This window comes from Marmota monax, unplaced genomic scaffold (assembly GCF_021218885.2).
Source record: "Marmota monax isolate L192 unplaced genomic scaffold, Marmota_monax_Labrador192_F-V1.1 WCK01_AAM20220418_F8-fsc00211, whole genome shotgun sequence".
In the NCBI taxonomy this organism is placed as follows: domain Eukaryota; kingdom Metazoa; phylum Chordata; class Mammalia; order Rodentia; family Sciuridae; genus Marmota; species Marmota monax.
The window spans coordinates 1,484,611-1,505,368 of NW_026694080.1; the positions used below are offsets into that span (position 1 = coordinate 1,484,611).

A 20,758-nucleotide genomic window follows, 5' to 3' on the forward strand; every position below is an offset into this window, starting at 1 on the left:
CTCTGCGCTCACCAGGCCCGCAGGGACCCGGGGGGCGGAGCCACCAATGCCCAGGCCCCGCCCATCCAGCCCGAACCAATAACAACGGGCGGGGAGGGGCCGGGGGCGGGGCCGGGGCCGGGGGAGGGCCAGGGGCAGGGATCAGGCCCCTGTACAGTCCGTCTGGGGCAGGGCCAAGTGGAGCAGGTGACACGGTCCCCAGTCACCCAACACCCCGGGAGCAGACAGCTGTGGCAGCCTGGCGTCTGATGGAGATGCTGATAGAGGTGACACCAGATACCCTGCTGTGGGAGGGGTTGGGAAGGGGAAGCAGAAAGGGAAAGAACCTCGTTCAGACCCACAGATGAATCACACACTCACAGAAGGACGCTGGCTGGAAGCTTTAAGCCCCTTTGCAGCCTCAGTTTACCTACCTGTAAAGGGATCGCTGTGAAAGACGAAGGAAACTAACACAGTGCCCAGCACATAGTATGTGCTCAACAAATATAGAAGTTGAGGCTGCCAGGGGCTCTAGGGTAACCAGGGTGTTAGGCGGCTAAATGCTGTACAGACCCATTGCTGGAAGCTCGGAGGCAAAGGGACAGAGAGTGTTTCCTTCACTGAATGGCCAGCGCTCAGTTCAGGTCGCAGGACATCACACCCAATACGCACTCACTCAACAGTCAACGGAACAAATGATGAGAGTAAATCCACAAACCAGCAACCCCCAAGTCCATTTATCAGCTAAGCAGAGGCTCCCGAGCAAGACTCTGAGCTCAGTCTGTCCCTTTCCTGGCTGTGCAACTGAAAGCAACTCACTTGGCCTCTGAGAACCTCGGCTTCCATCTGCGAAATGGGAATATTGATAATTTAATTAATGATACTCTTCCCGTAGGCTTGTGACCAGGCTCACAGCAGAAAATGGGCAGTGCCCTATTATCAGGTGGGGCCCCAATCTCCCAGCAGCTGTGGGTGCTGCCTGCTCCCAGCTGCCCCTTCTCCTGGAAGTGGCCCTTGGCTCACAGGAACTGCCCCTCCTGGAGATGCTCCTCTGCGGCTGCTGGCCGGAGGCCAGTGGAGGCTGCTGGAAGACCCAGGAGCATGATGGAAGCTGGCAGCGGCGGAAGTGGAAGGAAGGGGGCAAGTTCTGGGTACTTTGAAGGCAGAGCCAGGAGGATTTACCGATGTCTAGCAAGAAGATTCGAGAAGACAAACGAATCCAACTACCAATTTATAGAGGGGACAGAGGAACGTGCCTAACTACACCACGGGGATGGGAGCAACCCAGGGAGCCTGCACATCTGTTTTCCCCAATAGACAAACTGCAAAGAAATGAGAAAAAGCCGGGTGCGGTGGCGCATGCTCCTAATCCCATCAACTCAGAAGCAAGGCAGGAGGATCACAGGTTTGGGGCCAGCTTTAGCAACTTAGTGAGACACTGCCTTAAAATAAAAAATAAAAAGAACTGGGGGCCGGTCGCAGTGGCACACGCCTGTAATCACAGCAGCTCGGGAGGCTGAGGCAGGAGGATGGAGACTTCAAAGCCAGCCTCAGCAATGGCAAGGGGCTAAGCAACTCAGTGAGACCCTGTCTCTAAATAAAATACAAAATAGGGCTGGGGATGTGGCTCAGCGGTCGAGTGCCCTGAGTTCAATCCCTTGTGCCAAAAAAAAAAAAAATTGAAGACAAAGCTACAGATTGCAAGAGACTAGAGCATATCAAGCAATCAATCACAATGAGTGGACTTCGGATCTTAGCTTAAATGAAACACACACACACACACACACACACACGAAGACATGGCTGAGACAGGAGGGAATGTGAATAGTAAGTGAATATTGGATGATATGAAGAAACTATTACTTCCTAGATACAATAATGGATTGTGGTTATGTTAGAAAAAGTCTTAATCTTTTAGGTATCTTTATATCTAGATATATTTAAGGTGAAATGATATCTGAGATTTGGTTTGAAATATTGGGAGCAAGAGAAGTGGAGATAGAAATGTTTATGTTTATAAATGTTATGTTTATAAATGTTTATATTTTTCCATAATAAAAAAAATTACAAATAAGAGGTACATGAGGACCTGGATTCAATCCCTAGCACAAGAAAAAAAAAAATCAAAGACAGAATAGGAAACAGAATCCAAGAGAGGCGCTAAGTGGCCCAAAGCCCCCATGGTGAGTAAATATCGGGGCTGGGATCTCAGCCTGGACCCCAGACCCCTGCACCACTCAGCTGCCTCTCTGGTCTGAAGGAAGATGGTCAAGATGCAGGCAGACCCAGGGTGCACCCAGGCAGGGAAGCCCAGAGGTGGCAAGCAAGCTGGGTATGTGCCATGCCTGTGAGGAGTGGGAGAGCCCTGGGCCACCTGCCCCCGGAGGTCCACTGATGTGGACCATTTAAGATGCCAGCATCAGCAATCCAGACTGGTTGTCCTGCCAGGCTCCTAGCCACGTCCTCCTTGTGTTCCCACACAAGTCTCCTGCCCAGCCCCTGAGCCCAGTCTCTCAGGCCAACTTCGCCCAGTGGTCACTCTGCCTGGAATGCCACCTTCTGTTCCTCTGAACCCAGCCATCCTTCCAGGCCCATCGCCTGCAGAACAGCCACCGGGGTTTCTGGAGCACATAGACCCCAATCCCTGAGACAAGCCACGATCTCCACCTATGGATGTCTGACAGCACTGAGGTCCCCGAGGAGGAGCCACGCTGCACAGCTGCGGCTTGTGGCTCAGTCATGTGCTTACTGTGACCTCAGGCAAGCCCTTTAACCTCAGCTGCCTGGGGGGAACTTCATGAGGTTACTATGAATACGGAGTTAATAAATGTGGGTAAAGTTTTTGTTTTTGTTTTCTACCAGGAATTGAACCCCAAATCACGTATTCACTAATCCACATCCTCAACCATTTTTAAATTTTTATTTAGAGACAGGGTCTCACTAGGTTGCTTACAGCTTAAGTTGCTGAGGCTAGCTTCAAAACTGCAATCCTTCTACCTCAGCCTCCCAAGCTGCTGGGATTACAGATGTGTGCCTCCATACCCAGCTGCCTGAGCCCTCTTTTGTGTCCCCTGGACACCCCACATTCCCCATGCTCCTTTCTGCAGCTCCCTGACACACACTTTACTGTCCCACCACAGCTTTTGGGTGGGAGGTGGGGGGACAAGCCCAGAAGGGACCAGTTAGAAACCAGTCACAGATTAAAAACTCTCCAAACCCAAGTTAGCAGCATGTGATTCAAATGAGAACATTTATTTCTCAAATGGGTTAGCATTATTTACTGACTCAATCTTTGACCATTGAAGCCTCCTTCGTCTCACGTAAATAAATGAGAAGGGCCATCATTTTATCATTCCTCAGCAGCGCTAGGGAGCCCAAATCCACAAATGTATGACCACTGTCTAAGCAGCATTCAGAAACAGCGCACAGATGCAAAATTCAAAACATCCAATTTCTAAAAATGCACATGCTAATGTTCTAAAATTGTCGCCTTCAAGCAACATCCACTGACCCCTCCCCCAACACAAAAGAAGAGAAAATTAGGACCCTTACTGGCTCTCCCTCTCTCTCCACCCCTCCTCATCCAGCCTAGAGTGGCCAGACCAAGTCAATAAAAACGTAGGACACCTAGTAAATCGAGTTTCAGATAATGACAAATTTTTTATTTGTGCTGGGGACTGAACCCAGGGCCTCAACCATGCTAAGCCTGAACTCTGCCACTAGCTACGCACCCCAAATAATTTTTTTTTAGTACAGGTATATCCCATGTACTATATACTTATGTAAGTATATAGCATAAGTATATACTTATACTAAAAAACAAAAATAAATGTTTTTATTTATTTGAAATTTAACTGTGCATTCAGTGTTTATTCGGCATGCCTACCCCAACACCCACCATGCATTTTAATATTAAGTGATGTTTAAACCTTAGCCAAGGTCTGCTGGGTGCGGTGGTGCACACCTGCGATCCCAGAAGCTCAGGAGGCTGAGACAGGAGGATCCTGAGTTCAAAGCCATCATCAGCAACTTAGCAAGGCCCTAAGCAATTCATCAAGACCCTGTCTCTAAATAAAATACAAAAAGGCTGGAATGTGGCCCAGTGGTTAAGTGCCCCTGGGTTCAATCTCTGGTACCAAAAAAAAAAGAAAAAAGAAAAACCAAACCTAGCAGCCCGGCTCCTATCTGGTGTGCTTACTTCTCCCAGCCCCTCCACCTGCTTCCCCTGGAGGGAGTACCCCGGCCCCCTGCAATCAGTGAACTCCCCCACTCCTAATGCCCCCCTCCAGTCCCTTCTGTCCTGCCAGGCTCACAGTCAGTTTTACTTCCCCAGTGAGGTTTTCGGCCACCAACTCATTCTTACTGGGGGTGCATGCAAATTTCGGAAGGGGCTCCTCATCTTCCATTGGGAGAAAACTGCTAAATATGACCTGAAATTGGCTGGAGAGACCAGTGGTCACTCGCTGCACAAGTACAAGCTAGGGCTTCTCTGTGCCTGGCCCTGGGGACATGGGGAACAGGACGCGAACCACGCACCATGGACTCCACAGCCCAGGGGGAGACAGCAGTGGTCCCAGGAGAGGAGAGCAGGCTGTGGAAAGGAGCTCTGTGGTTGGGGCTCCCAGCCCAAGCTGCAGAAGCTTCTGGAAGGAAAAGAATCCTCGGGAGATGAGGGTGCAGCCTGTGCAAAGGCCTGCAGGCGAGAAGCATGGTTGGGGGAGGAACTGAAAGCAGGTCAGAGCAGCTGAAGACGGAGGGAGGGTGAGACCGAGGGAGCCCGGGGCAGGGAGGGGAGCACAGTCACATCAGGGAGACTGCAGGGCTGTCAAAGGAGCCACACGGGCCAGGAAGGGCTCTGCAGATGGTGATGCCCTTCACAGGCACAGGCCTGTGGTGAGGCAGAATTCTTGGTGGCAGTCCCTTTCCCCGCTCCTCCACACAGCAGGTCTATGAGACTTGCCCAGAGCTCACTGGGAAGACCCCAAAAGCTGAGGATACCCTGGCTTGAGCCTCCCCAATCCTTAGATGCTGACCTGGATTTCTCCCTCGAGGGCTGCCACAGAGGTGAAGAACTCTGGTCTTAACATAGCATCCCAGGAAGACTGTGCCACCAGGAGGCCCAAGGAGAGCAGGACTGCCCACCACGTGCTCAGGCCTAGGTAAGGGCCCTCACACCACGGCCCGATCAGAATCTCTGGAACTAGCAGGCTTGCAACACTTTTTTCCCAAAACCATGGCTGCCCATCAGGCCCAGGGCTGGGAAGGGTTAAATGAAACTGTCAGGTTTGGGTAGCTCTTTGGTCCTGGGGAATGTAAGGAAAGTTCAAGGGGGGCTCACCCTGCTCCTTCAGTCACCGACTGTTTCCCAGAGTCCCCATCCATTCATTCCACCTTTCATTCATTCTGCAAAGGTTTACTTGGTGCCCAACCCTGGTCAGGTGCAGAGTGGTGACAGAGATGAATCAGAGTCCTAGCCTGCAGGCACTCCTGTCCAGAGCACCACAGTCAAGACGTAAATAAGCAAGCCTCCAGGCAGCCTGGGTCCAGAGCAGAGGGCAGGAGGGAGGACCTCACCTGGGGTACCAGGGAAGCTGGGGGGGGGGCTGGTGAGAAGTGATTTGGACACTTGATAAGAAGGGCAGGAGGGGGGAGAGACTTCCAAAATCATTGAGAGACAGTCCAGTTTGCACTCCAGCTGTGCCAGGGCCCCTGGGCGAGAAGGGTTATTTATGGTTGTACCTAGAAAAAGCAGCTACCTGTGTCACTGCCCACGGGGTGCAGAGCTGGGTTTCAGAGGGGAGAGGACAGCCAGAGCTTAAAGCTCAGGTTTGAAGCTGGACCTGGCCAAGCTCTGGGGTCTGCCACAGCGTTCCTCATGTCCCCATGACCCCGTAATCTGTCCTCAGCCTCGCAAAACGCAAAAAAAAGGGAGAGAGCGCGGCTCCAACAGGCAGCCCACGGCCTGGGGCGGAAGAAGGGCAGAGTCCAGCAGACCAGGCTCCTGCGGTATCCGCCGGCCTTTTAGCTTCACCTCCTTCTCTCTCTTTCCCCCTCCCGTCCCGTCGGTGGGGGAAGGGGTGGAGGACAGAAGGAAGTACCTGTAATCTAAACCAGACAGGCGCGGGCGCATCAGCGGCTGTGTTTCTCCCCGGCCCACTCTGATCCATAAATAGCCTACGCACCCGGCCGGCACCAGCCCACCCACCCAGCTGGTACCAAAAACATCACCACCCCCTACGCCCCAGCCCCCGGGGCCAGGAGGCCCCCGCTGCCCAAGAAAGCTATTTCCTGAGCTCTCCCCAGGGCAAAGGCCTCCGCCACCAGCTCCCTCTCCCGAGGGGTCCAGAGTGGGGACATCCTGGCACTGCCAGGGTGATACCCGCGCACCCCGGCTGCAAAGCATCCCCAGCGCGCCCACCTCTCTCCAGGTACCTGCTCCACGCACCCCGCGCCCCCGACTCCCGCCCAGCCACACGTCAGTCGCGGCGCCCGCCGCCACCAGCATCCGGCAGCCAGACCCGCCGCCGCCACCCCTGGTCTCTCTCCCAGGGCCAGACCCCTACCTGGGGGCAGGAGCGCCGGGCACCATCGGTGGCGCCGCGGGGCGAAGCGGGGCGTCTGGGGCCCGGCCTCAAGCCCGGACGACTTCCCGGGGGAGGAGGAGGAGGTGGCGCTGCCGCCGCCACCGCGTCTCTCCGGGATCTCTCCGGGGCTGGGGAAGGAGGAAGGTCAGAGCCCGGGCGGCGGGGAGCGGAGGGCGGCGGGGAGCGGAGGGCGGGGGCCGGCGGCGCGGATTAGAGAGGCATTTTTAGCGAACCAATGGCAGCGCGGCCGGGGCGGCGCGGTGGCTGCGCAGGTGGCCGCGCCGCGGTGCTGAGGAGGCAGCGCCCGGCTTAGCGGGCGCCGCGGGAGGGGCCGCGGGCATCGGCGACCCCGGCCTGCAGCCCGGTCCCCGGTCCCTCCCCGCGGCCGCGCTCTGCGCCCGGTGTTGCTGCCTGCCACTTTACCGTTCCCACCTCCCTGGCCTTTCCTCCGGCCTTGTCCGGGGGTCTCCGGTCCCTCCTAGGACCCGCGACTCCTCGCGTGGTGGGTGTATGATGAGAGTGTTGGAGGGCTGGGGGGGGGGCGGAGGGCTATGGAGTAACGACCCCCTCCACGTCACCCCCCCCATGCTCCACTCCCGCCCTCGGACCCCTGGGGCAACTGGGATCAGGCGGTGTGGGGCCTAAAAGGTAACCCAAGGCCTTCACTCTTCCTGTCTTGAACCCTCAGTGCCTCCCAGGGTCTGCACCGGGAAGCGGGGCTTCGAGGTGATTCATTCATCACAGGTCCATCCGGAGCTCACCCGCGGAGCTCACCGAGCGCTGGGCTGCAACAGAGTACAACAAACCAGGAGCTCTGCCTTTCCGTGGTTGACATTTATGAGGGAAGACAGATCTCAGGGGTATAGGAGAATATTTAAAAGTGGCATGCACAAAGGAGAGGCAGAGGCAGGAGAGGGAAGAGATGGGGAGGGGGTCGAGGCATCTGGGAGGCTTCCCGGAGGAAGCGTTTGAACAGGTGCTGAATGATAGCTGAGATTCCGATGAGCCAGATGATTCAGGAGGCAGGGAAAGGTTACTAGGAAAGGCAAAAGTCAGGGGACATTTGGCAGGGGCTGCGATCCTGGACACCCTCTGGGTAAAGGGTGGGCTGTAGTCTGAGGCTAATGAAGTCCCCCACACACATGCACACACTCCTACCCAGGTCCCAGCTATCCCAGTTCCAGGTACCTTTTGTCCTCACTTCAACCTGCAATTTCCTATTGGCCCCAGGGGGAGGCAGTCATGAGCATGGGAGGAGGGGACCCAGAATTCACTCAGTCTCTTGCTGAACACTTAACTCCTCTGGAGTTCAGCTTCCTTGTCTCCATAACTGTGTGGCAAGTTGCTTAACTGATCTGTGCCTGGGTTGCCTCATTGGAAAAGGGCATTGCAATGGCACCTACCTCTGGGGACAACCTAGGTGAACTGATTAGCATATTAAGTGCTGTTAATTTTGTTGCATCCATCATGATGATAACTATGCCTGCTACATAGAGTTATTGGAATTAGACAAAGAGTATAAAGCTTGGAGCCTAGTAGGTGTGCAAAAAAAAATGGCACCTAGTATTATCACAGTCACTAATTGCCTACACCCCAGATTTCCCCCCTTTTGGTTTAACATAGCGCTGTGGAATTCCCCTCTTTAGACAGAGCTGTCTTAATGGAAAGAAGCTACTTCCCCTAAGAGGATCTTAAAGTGCAATCCAGGATGGCTAGAGCAGAAAATCTGTCCTTCCCCTTCTCATGCTTCAGCCCCGCTCTGTGTCGCATTGAGGGCTTTGACGGAGGTGGGATGAGCCAGGATGGGTGGGTTTTAGAAGTCAGTGAATCCAGAGCGTTGACACTTGCTGATGAAGGACACTCCGTGCCCCTTGGCAGCCAGACGTTTGGTGGAGAGTGGCAAGAGCAGGAAGGGGGCATTCAGAGGAGGAGGGTAGTAATGCCTAGAGCAGAGAGAGAGGCTGGAGGCTCCAAAGCAGGCCCAGGAGCTGTGGACAGGATCAGGCATGCAGGAGGCCAACTGGGAGGCTTCCTGGAGGAGGCAGTGTTTGGAGAGGTGCTGATTGACAGCTGAGATTCTGATGAGCCCCACGACTCAGGAGGCAGGGAAGGTTACTAGGAAATGCCGGCAAAGTCAGGGGACATTTAGCAGGTGACTGGAGCTGGGGTCCTGGAGCACTTCTGGACACGCTGTCGTCTGAGGCTACAGGAGGTGATGAAGCATGCTCAGTCTGGGGAGAAGAGAGCAAGATGGGCGAGCTCTGTTACCAGGCAAGGTCTGCCCAGGATGGAATTCAGACCTTGGCCACCACAAGCCTGGAAAACATGAGAGGGGAACACACACACACACACACACACACCTGCCCCGTGTAATCCAAAATAAAGTGTTATTTTAGGAATTGACACAGAACTTGCACGCTTCCTAAAATAAAACTAGCTTCCTTCGACCCTTTTTGATTGCAAAACTTACGTTCATCAGAGATGAATTTCCCAGCGCCCAGGTTGCCCTCTCTCTCCTTTATTGTTCAGGCCCTACCCAGAGAACAAGGCTCTCTCCCTTTCCCAGGGCATTTTTCACTTTTCCAAGACTTTTTCCCATGTCTTCTCTCCCAACACCTCTCCTTTCTCAGTCCCGTTAAAATCTGACCAACCCCGGTTCTCATGGGTCCCTTCTTCCCAGTATGACCTCCAACTTCCCACGGGCAGGAGCCTCTTCCCTTGGACTCTGCACCAGGCCTCCCTGAGGAGTTTCAGATGCTGATAAGACACAAAGGACATGTAGACAGAAGGACAAACCAGCACCGAACAAGCATGTGAAATAAATAAACCAACGAATGAATTATGGATTGGTAATTAATACTGCATGTCTGAGAGAGGGAGGGTGACGGGGAGGATCTGGATTCTCTTTGTTCCATCCCACATGGAGGTTTCAATGAGGAGGGAAGGTTTTGAGGAATTTCTCTATTATAACACACCTCCAGTTGGAAAGGAAGGGCAGGGATCATGTCCCAATTTTGGCAGAACAGGACTCTGGGAGCCCAGAGAGGGAAAGTGACTCATTCAAGGTCACACAGCACGCCAGTGACAGAGCTGGGGCTATAAACAGATCTTCTGACTTCTGGTCAGGTGCTGTCGTCACCCGATTCTTCTGCCTCCCCCACAAACCTGCATGGAGGTTGGGCAAGACCGAGCAGGAGAGCGATTGGCCCTGATGCCCATCACAGGGTTTTATTTTCTGAGCTGGCTTTCGGCAGCACGCACAGAGAGGAGCAGGACACACCTGACTGATAAAAATACTTAAAAACAGCCTTACAGGTCCTCTGCCCTCGCCTTATCCACCCACCAGCTGGCTTCGCACTTGCAAATTAGGCTCCGTCACCTGCCTGGTGGACACAGGCTGTTGCCAGCTGTGCCCTGAATCCGGAGACCAGGGTGTCAGGAGCCTTGGAATTGTGGCTTTCTCTGCCTCTGACTCATGTCTGGGAGTTTAAAATGCCCTGGAGAAACACCACCTTGACAGAACCCTCAATCTTAGGAGGTGCCCAGATTTAGGACCCAGACGTAGCCTACACTCAAGAGAGGGTTCACCCCAGGACATACAGACTTGCAGACACAGAGCCCTTTCCCTGGACGAGGCACTTTCTAAGCTTTCTGCATGTAAATTATGGGGATAAGCATGATTACTAACCCCCTGTTACAGACAGGGAGACTGAAGCCAGAGAGGTTAGGTGACTTGCCCAAGGTCACACAGCTGGTAAGCAGTGGAACTGGGATTCAAGGCCAGGCAGGCTGGTTCCATGCTCTTAACCCCACAGAAGGAAAGGAACCAACGTGGATGGAGGGTCTTACTATGCACAGGAGGATTTGACATACATGATCGCATTTGGTACTCTTAAACCCATTCTACAGATGAGGAAATGGAGGTAAGAGGGTCCTTTAGAGAGACCTCTCTCAAGGCATAAAAAGGAAGGACATTTGAGAATGTCCTTAGGGTATCCTCTCAGGGCCAGGCCTCAATGGCCTGGACACCATTGCCACCTAGTGGCACTGTACCTTAAATACCAGCAGAACACCTATGGCCAAGACTCTGTGTCCTGAACAGGAGAGCAGTGTGGCTCGCTAGTGACCATCCTTTCTATTTGGGCTGTGGCCCTGGGCTGAGTTCACATTTGTAATGTCATCCTCAAAATTAATAATTGGGGGAAGGGAAGTCTGCGTACTGGTTTTTCAGGGTCCCCAGGGCTTTTGCACGCTTGGTTTTGTCCTGTCACCACACAAAATGTTACTTTGATGCTCACATTAAAAAAAAAAAAAAATGTTGGGGCTGGGGGTGTGGTTCAAGCGGTAGCGCGCTCGCCTGGCATGCGTGCGGCCCGGGTTCGATCCTCAGCACCACATACAAACAAAGATGTTGTGTCTGCCAAAAACTGAAAAATAAATATTTTTTAAAAAATGTTTATATTGGGCTGGGGATGTGGCTCAAGCGGTAGCACACTCACCTGGCATGTGTAGGGCGCTGGGTTTGATCCTCAGCACCACATAAAAATAAAATAAAGAGGTTGTGTCCACCGAAAACTAAAAAATAAAATGTTTTTAAATTGGAACTTGAAGCCAGGGGCACTTTCCCACTAAGTTACATTTCCTGTTTTGTTTTTTTTTTAATTTTTCATTTTCAGATAAGGTCTCGCTAAGTTACTGAGGCTGGCCTCAGACTTTCCATCCTCCTGAATCAGCCTCTCAAGTCACTAGAATTACAGGCATGTACACCCCCACACCTTTTTAGAGGAGGCCAGTGAATGTCCCCACGGCATCAGTGATACAACATAAAGATGATCTAAAATTTGAAAGAATCAGAATTTCTTGACGGGGTCTCTTTGCTGGTGTCAGAAAAGTCTGACTAAGGTGGCACAGTGGGTGCTCCGCCAACAGTGGTGGGGACCATGCCTGGTCACCGGTGCTCTTCCCCAGAACATCAGGATCCTTGCTGGAAAGAGGACACCGGTGCTTCTTGCAGAAAAGAGACTCTCCTGGTTGTCATGGCTCCTCTCTGGCTCCTCAGGCACAGAATCTGCGGTGGCCCTAAGTGCAGGCAGGCCTCTGTCCCCCTCGGCCCTCTCTTTCCTACATGGCCCCCACCTGAGGCAGGACGGAGGGCCCCAGGCCCCTTCTGCACACGCACTGCCCCTTCCCACAGGCCTGAATGCAAAGCAAGGAAGGCAGGCCACCGCCTGACTGCAGAACTGCTCAGGACAGGCAGAGCCCCTGTCCCACCCTCACATTACAACACATCCCCAACCCAAGCCCCTGAGCCCTGCTGCCGGGCCTGGCCGATACCTGAGCTCAGGGAAGGCAGCCGCTGGCGGGTGGACAGAGCTGGGGGCTTCCTGGGTGGACCTGCGGCCTCCGATCTGCAGCCCCTCTCCTCGGTGATGGGGGGTCACGGATGCAGGCCTCATCACTCCCCCGAGGACCTCTGAGTGGGGCGGTGAGATGGAGGGCAGGACTCCAGTGAGGTGACCTGCCGAATGGTCTCTCTGGATGCCCTTTATGACCCCATGTTGACAGTAGGGTTTGTTGTGGGCACAAAGTATGTTGGAGATTCATCTAAGGCTGAAGCAAAACTGAGCCAGACCAGAGATGTGCGGGGGCTGAGTCCCCAGCCACGTCACATCCCGAGAGGCCGAGGGCGGCATGTCCCACCAGGCCACCATCCTATACTCTGGGAAGCACCCAGAGCCCTGCGCCCACTCCAGAAGTGGGGCCCCTCACCCTGCCTGGCTCCCTCTCGTCCCTCATGCTGGGACACGGGCCTCCCTGCATCGTCACCCAAACTCACACAGCAAATACCGACTGGCCATTTCCACATCTGAACACAGCCCCTTCATGGGACAGCCCTGTCATCACCCCACTTTACAGATCAGGACACTGATCACGCCAGCCGCTCACCACCTGAGGCCAGAACATAACAATGACCACGCTGCCTTCTGCTAGTTGGTGAGTCTCCAGGGATGTCCAGGCCTCAGTCTCCAGAAGCTGTGTATGTCTGTGGGGAGCCACTCCAAACGCACACACCTGTAAGTCCTGGTGCACCAGGGGGATCTGAATGGTCACTGCAGTTGGGCTTTTCCTCACTCGGATAATGAGGTGTGGCCCTAGGAGTAGGTGACACCCAGAGGGGTTGAGCTACACTCGCCTGTTCCTTTGTAATCCTACCCCTTTGCCCTTTTGGGGTAGAATATTCCATGGAAATTCCCCTTGTGTGTTCCTTATATAAGAATAAAGAATTCCGGTGGCTCTCTCCTTCCAAGCACCCTTAAGGTCACAGAGCCGTCTCTGGATTATTGAAAGGGTAATTCTGTGTGGCTGCATGCTTTCTTTGTTGTTTTCTTCAGTTATTGGAATAATCAGATTTTGTGAGCCCAGCATTAGGTTGCCAGCAAGGATAGATGGCGATATATCTTATATTATAAAAACAGATCTTAGATGGGCACCGTGATGCACACCTATGATCCAAGTGGCCTTGGAGGCTGAGGCAAGAGGATTGCATGTTCAAAGCCAGCCTCAGCAACTTAGTGTGGCCCTAAGCAACTTGTCGAGACCCTGCCTCTAAATAAAATATAAAAAGGGGCTGGAGATGTGGCTCAGTGGTTAAGTGGCCCTGAGTTCAGTCCCTGGTATTAAAAAAAATTATAATTCCAGATGTGATAAGTTATGGATTTTGAGAGATTATCCTAAATTATCTGGAGAGGCCTGATTTAATCACGACCCAGCCCTGCTAGCAACTTGATTTTAACCCTAACTTATCTCAGACTTCCATCCTCCAGAACTGGGAGAGAACAAATGCACGATGTTAAGCTGCTGAACATGCTATTGTTGTTACAGCAGCAGTAGGAAACTAATACACACTACTAGACTCCAACTCAAGGTTACTATTTCCATCTAACAGAGTGAGAAACTAAGACTTGGGAAGCTAAGTGACTTTCCCAAGTCCACACAGATAGTAACAAAGCCGGGATTTGGATTTGGACTATTCTAATAGACCCTGTTGCCTTGCTGACCAACGTTGGAACCCAAACCCATGGCTCTGGCTATTTCTACGTTATCTGCCGTATGGCTTGGGGTGCATGAGTTACACTCTTTGTGTCTCAGGGTTTTTTTTCTGTAAAATGGTGCTGTAACCATCACAGAGCTGGCTGGCAGTAAGTAGGCAGCCATTTTATCCATTATTGTTCTCTCTTATCCTAAATGGCCTGTAGGTTGCCCTGGCTCTTCCAGTCACAGGGCCGGGGACCCTCACAGAAGGCTCTGGTCCATCTGCCTCTGTGCCAGTACCACCTTCACAGATGACACCCTCCCCAGAAGCCAGAGAGATCAGGGGATCAAAGCACCGGGTTGGTAATAGGAGCTGACAGCTCCCAGCCCAGACACCAAGTGCACCTTCCACCCCCAGCCTCTGCTCTGTCTGCCCGCGAGGTGGATACTGCAGGGAGACGTTGGAGACATCCTAGGGAAAGGCGAGTGTGCTCAGGCTCTCGTCCCTCTCCAGAAAACAGACCCAGGACAGCACACATAGCAGGTGAGTCTCACATGTGACCAGGTTCTCCCGTGAATCGGGCAGGGCACTGGTGAGTGAGCGTTGGCAGGGCCTCTCCCTCTCTGGGTCTCTTCCCTGCTCTGAGCACAGCCAAGCATTTGATTCTCACAATGATCACATGAACATGAATGAGGTGCTCCCCGATTCTTGAATTTTTATCCCTGGAACACTCCTATCTCTGAGAGATGCTGTTATCTTTCCCATTTTGCAGATGAGAACAATGAAGCCCAGGGTGGGGAACAAGTTGCTTTCTAGATGGTTCTGATTGCCGGCCATTTTGTCCAGTTTGGTTTCAGAACCTGATTTCTGAACCACCTGAGACAAGAAGACTTCTTGGGCCTCAGAGTCGCCAGAACCCTCTTTTAATATGCAGCTTCCCGTGCCTCTTCTTCACAGCTTGTGATACAGCAGGGCTGGTGACACCCAGGAACCTGTCACTTTTAAAAGCTCCTCAGGGGACTCCCACGTGGGAGCTCAGCTACACTTAGAGAATCAAAGCTGTAAGATGTTTGCAAGTTCAAACAAATTCCTTGACATCAAGTAAGGCAGGAAGAGACCCTGAGATGACAGTAACTCCAACATCCCAAGCCTGCAGCTCTTTGTCACCCTCCACCATCGGAGCTGTGGTCCCAGCCCCCCTTTGTCACTCATCTTCGAATCCTCGGAGCCTCTGGGGGCTCGCGGAGGATGCAGAGCGGCAGGCAGAACTCAGAGCTCTGTTCCTCCTTCCCAAGAACGAAAGGCACAGCTTGTGGAATCTGTCTGGAGGCAGAAAATCCACTCTTCACCTTGAAGGGAGAAAGCCGGGCACAGAAGACAGCTGGAGCGGGCCCAGGGCCGGCCCTCCAGTTTGCAGTCTAGGGCTGGGGAAGGGGGACTGCCATATGGCCGCAGCCTGGCTGGAGCTCCCAGCAGCCCCCAAACAAAGCGGAGGCATCCAAGAGGACAATGTCCTGCCCTTTACTCCATCAGAATGTCACGGCCCCAGCGGAGCCAGCAGTGGCTGGAAGTCTCTGGGAATCAAAGAATGGCTTTAGGAGTGACCCCGACACCTGATCTGCCTTCCCCTTCAGCTGTCCAGGCCCTGCAGGATGCAGGGAGCAGATGACGGCTTCCAGCCGAGGTGAGGGGGCCACCAGGAGCCTGCAGAGCAAGGCACCCCCAGGAGCGTTATTCATGTTTGGGCCTTCTTCCTGCTCCATCTGGCCCTCCCTGGCAGAGCTCCCGGCTCGACTTACCCCTGGCAGGGCCGTGTGTCCTGCCAACCCTCCGAGGGCCCGGGAGGGACGGGAAGAGATGGGGCGGGGAGCGGAGACGGGAGCCAATTCTTTCCCACAGTGCTGGACCACACAACCCGGAGCCCCAGGAGGACACTGCACATTTGGGCCGAGGCGGAACCCCAAGATTCTTTTGTGTCCCCTACCCACCCCTGAGTGACCGTAACGGTGCAGCCCTCAGCCCGCATGGGGATGGGGCCTGCACGGGCGGGCACTGAGAGGGACCAGCCTGAGCTGGAATCTCTGGAGGTGGCACCAGCCATGCCCCCTCCTGTCTGTACCTGTCACTCCCCCACCAGGGGCTGGTGTCTGTTTCTCCTAGAATCCGGCCTGACCTTGTGATACTTTGGCCAACAGAAGGGCTCAGGGGTGACACCTGACCCTTCCTCATTGATCCTTAGGAGGCTTAGTGGCTCCTGCTTTAATGCTCTCTGGGGAAGCCACCTCTATGCTTTAAGGAAGCTCAAGTTACCGAGAGACCTGTCCCTGTGTAGGGAGGGAGTGGCCACATGGGGGTGGGGGGGGACTTGGAGCCAAGTTTTCTTGCCCTTCTACCTGCTCAGTAGTGACCTTCGAGTCGCCAAAACCACAGATAAGGTTTACAACACAACCAGAGACCAACAGCCAGCAAGGCCGAAAATCCAGATGGATGAGGACAAGCTACTGATAGTCACAAGACCATGCATCTGTGGGGGAGGACTCAGAGGGAAGCCACGGGGCAGCATCCGGTGGACAGGAAATCAGGAGACCTCAACAGGCAGCAGATATTCACCAGAAGGCAGGAGCCAATTTAAGGACTCCCGAAACTGGGTGACCAAGCCCAAGGGCCAAGGGTTCTGGAGGGTCTGGGGAGCTCACGGGGGTCTGGAAACAGGCACGGCAAGGCCACCTGCTCCGCTGGGCCAGGATCCACCCTCAGGAGACACTGCTGGGCATGGCATAGAATTTGGAGTAGAATAGGGACAACAGAAATGAAGGATGGAGCCATGTGAGGTGGGGTACGCCTGTAGTCCCAGGGACCTGGGAGGCTGAGGCAGGAGGACCCCAAGTTCAAGGCCAGCCTCAGCGACTTAGGCCTTCGGCAACTCAGCGAGACCCTGCTTAAAAAAATAAAATAGAATAAAAGTAAAGGGCTGGGGATGTAGCTCAATGGTAAAGCACCCTGGGTCCAATCCCAAGTATCAAAAGAAATAAAGAGAGAAATGAAGGACAGGAAGAGAGTCTGAAACAAATGGGAATGGCAGTTTCTGATTTATTGTCTCTCCTCTCTGGCCCTCCCTTTGTTCCTCATATCAGATGAGCTCACAAAGATCTTCCTAGTACTGCCTCCTAGTGGCTCAGGAGGCTGAGACAGGAGAACAGCAAGTTCAAAGCCAGCCTCAGCAAAAACAAGGCTCTAAGCAACTCAATGAGCCCCTGTCTCTAAATAAAATACAAAATAGGGCTGGGATGTGGCTCAGTGGTTGAGTGCCCCTGAGTTCAATCCCCAGTACCAAATAAATAGAAATAAAATAAAATAAAGGCATGCTGTCCATCTACAACTACAGAGAGAGAGAGAGAGAGAGAGAGAGAGAGAGAGATTAGAAACAGTAATCAACCCAGTATCAGCGAGTGTCCTAGATCCTGAATTGGGTGTTGAAATATCATTTCCCCTGGAAAGATATCTGGCTTCTGGAGAAATGCCTTGTTTCAGGTCTAGATCAGAAAAGTACAGGATACAAGGTGAGCGGGATCCACTAGATGGACCTGCCAGCAGGAAAGCTCCTGAGGACTAACAGGACACGTCAAAGAGACCCAGAAGCCAGGGGGAAGAGGCTCCAGCTGGAACATGGGGGCTTAATAAGGATAAGAATTACAATGGATTTAAATCAATCAAGTAGATTTAAATCTATGGGTTCATAATGCTATTAAAAGATAATTGCCAAGAATTTATTAATTTTGAAGAGTGGTAAAATTTTAAAGAATGGATAAAGAATTTATCCTGCTTTAAATATATATGTCTATATGTGTGCGTGTGCCTGAGTTTAAATATAAATGAGACAAGGCAGCTCCTTATAGAAGTATGACAAGGAATAAATTAAAAAGAAACAATAGATTAGATATCATCTCTTTGGGGGATGTGGGGGACCAGGAATTGAACTCAGGGGCACTCAACCACTGAGCCACACCCCCAGCCGTATTTATTTTATTTAGACATAGGGTCTCACTGAGTTGCTTAGCGCCTTGCTTTTTCTGAGGCTGACTTTGAACTCGAGATCCTCATGCCTCAGCCTCCCGAGCCACTGGGATTACAGGCGTGCGCCCCAGTGCCCAGGGGGATATCCTCATTTTGATGTCTTCAGTGAATTGGCTGGTACATGGCATCAACAGCTGCTACACAGAAAAGAAACAGCCAGAAATTCAGTCCCTCCTAAGGGAAGGTCATACCGCTGCCTGATGTACTGCCAAAGGGATCTGAGTCGAGTCTGATGATCCCCTGGAGCCAGCGGCCAGTGTGCCAGAAATACTGGGAACTGAGGAACACATCGAACTGCACCATGTGTGTGTAACCAGCAAAACCCAGACTGCAAGACCTGACCACAGGAGCGACACCCGTCATGCCCCTGTTCTACTGGCTGGAGTAAGTCACAGGTCCTGCCACACCCAACAAGAAAATGTTATCCAAGAGCATGACTCATGGGTATGGGTCACTTAGTGTGTGTTGGTCTCTCTCTCTCTCTCTCCTTTTTTTTTTTTTTTTTTTGATACTGGGAATTGAACCCATGGGCAAATAACTCCTGAGCCACATCTCCAGTCCCCTTTTCTTGCATTTTATTTAGAGACAGGGTCTCGCTATGTTGCTGAGGGATTCACTAAGTTGCTGAGCCTGGCTTTGAACTCTCCATCCTCCTGCATCAGCCTCCTGAGCCACTGGGATTATAGGCCACCATACCTGGCCAAAACTAGAAAAATTCTAAAGGAAAACAGGAAAAAAAATTCTTGTGGCTTGATATAGGCAAAGGTATCTTAAGCAAAGAAATTGAAGAAAACCTCAGAAAACCTCAGAAGATGGAGAGATCTCCCATGCTCCTGGACAGGCAGAATTAATATTGTCAAAATGGCCACACTACCAAAAGTGTTATATAGATTTAATGCAATTCCTATTAAAATCCCAAAGACATTCTTCATAGAAATAGAAAAATCAATCATTAAATTGATTTGGGAAAATTAAGAGATGCAAAATAGCTAAAGCAATCCTTAGAAAGAAAAGTGAAGCAGGAGGCATCTCAATACCAGACCTTAAACTACACTACAGAGCTATAGTAACAAAAACAGCATAGTATTGTCACCAAAATAGACTTGTAGACCAATGGTACAGAATACAGGACACAGAGACTAATCCACATAAATATGGTTATCTCATACTAGACAAAGGTGCCAAAAACATTCACTGGAGAAAAGATAGCCTATTCAACAAATGGTGCTGGCAAAACTGGAAATCTGTATGTAGCAAAATGAAATTGAGCCTCTCTCTCTCTCTCACCCTGCACAAAAATCAACTCAAAGTGGATCAAAGACTTAGGCACTAGAGCAGAGACCCTGTGGCTACTAGAAGAGAAAATAGGCCCAAATCTTGACCACGTAGGCCTAGGATCTGACTTCCTTAACAAGACTAACAAGACTCCTAAAGCACAAGAGTAAAATCAAGAATCAATAAGTAGGATGATTCAAATTAAACAGCTTCTTCTCAGCAAAGGAAACAATCAATAATGTGAGGAAAGAGCCTACAGATTGGAAGAAAATCTTTACCATATGCACCTCCAATAAATGATTAATCTAGGATATATAAAGAACTCAAAAAACTGAACACCAAAAAACAAATAACCCAATCAATAAATGGGCTAAGAGACTGAACAGACACTTCACAGAAGAAGAAATACAGTTGATGAACAAATATATGAAAAACTGTTCAACATCTCTAACAATTGGAGAAATCCAAATCAAAACTACTCTAAGATTTCGTCTCACTCCTGTCAGAATGGCAGTTACCAAGAATACAAGCAATAATAAATATTGGTGAGGATGTGGTAAAAAAGGCCAACTCATACATTGCTGGTGGGACTGCAAATTGGTACAACCACTGTGGAAAGCAGTGTGGAGATTCCTCAGAAAACTGGGAATGGAACCACCATTTGACCTAGCTATCCCACTCCTTGGTTTATAGCCAAGGACTTAAAATCAGCATACTATAGTGACAAGCCACATCAACGTTTATAGCAGCTCAATTCACAGTAGCTAGACTATGGAACCAACTTAGGTGTCCCTCAATAGATGAATGGATAAAGAAAATGTGGTATATGTATTCAATGGAATATTACTCAGCTTTAAAGAAGAGTGAAATTATGGCACTTTCCAGTAAATGGTTGGAGTTGGAGAATATCATGCTAGCGACGTAAGCCAATCCCACAAAACCAGAGGCCGAATGTTTTCTATAATATGCAGATGTTGATTCACAATAAGGTGGGGGGCAGGGGGCACTAGGGAAGAATAGCATTGTCTTAGATTAAGTAGAGGGAAGTGATGTGGGGGGGATGTGGGGATAGGAAAGATAGTAGAATGAAACAGACATTATTGTTTGTATATATGTGACTGCATGACCAATATGATTCTGTAATACGTACACTCAGAGAAATGAGAAATTATATCCCATCTATGAATGATATATCAAAGTGCATAAATGCATTCCTTTTACTATCATATAAAGCTAATTAAAACAAATTAAAAAAATTTAAAGATCTCTTAAGCATGGGCCATTAAAAAATTAATAAATTAAATGATAAATTTAAACTTCTGGCATTCAAAAGACACTACCAAGCTGGGTGCGGTGGCACACACCTATAATCCCAGCAGCTCAGGAGGCTGAGGCAGGAGGATCACAAGTTCCAAGCCAGCTTCAACAATGATGAAGCACTTTAGCAACTCAGTGAGACCCTGTCTCTAAATAAAATACAGAAATAGGGCTGGGGATGTGGCTCAGTGGTTGAGTGACTCTGAGTTCAATTCCCCGTACCTACTCTCAAAAAAACAAGGGCAAAAAAACGAACTATACATTTAAAAATGGCTAGGACAGCTCTCTCTGCTTTCTGATCACCATAATATGAGCGGCTTCCCTCCACCACACTGTTTCACCATGATGTCCTGCCTCACCTGGAGCCCCGAGGAATGGAGCTGGCCTTCTGTAGACTAAGACCACTGAAACCGTGAGCACTCAAACTTTTCCTCCTCAAAAAAATAAATTAAATAAATTAAAAATGGCTAGGACAGAAAATATTATGGGATGTATA

At 51.1% G+C, this 20,758-nt stretch overlaps 1 protein-coding gene across 1 annotated transcript in view; it reads right to left on the minus strand.

Moving 5' to 3' along the window:
* Pacsin1 (protein kinase C and casein kinase substrate in neurons 1) overlaps positions 1-6,708 on the minus strand; it is a 49,517-nt gene extending 42,809 nt beyond the window's left edge. Inside the window, exon 1 of the mRNA XM_046464556.2 lies at positions 6,543-6,708. The gene's annotated coding sequence lies outside the window, so the exon portion shown is untranslated. The remainder of the gene's footprint in view (positions 1-6,542) is intronic.
* Between the last annotated feature and the right edge of the window lie 14,050 nt (positions 6,709-20,758).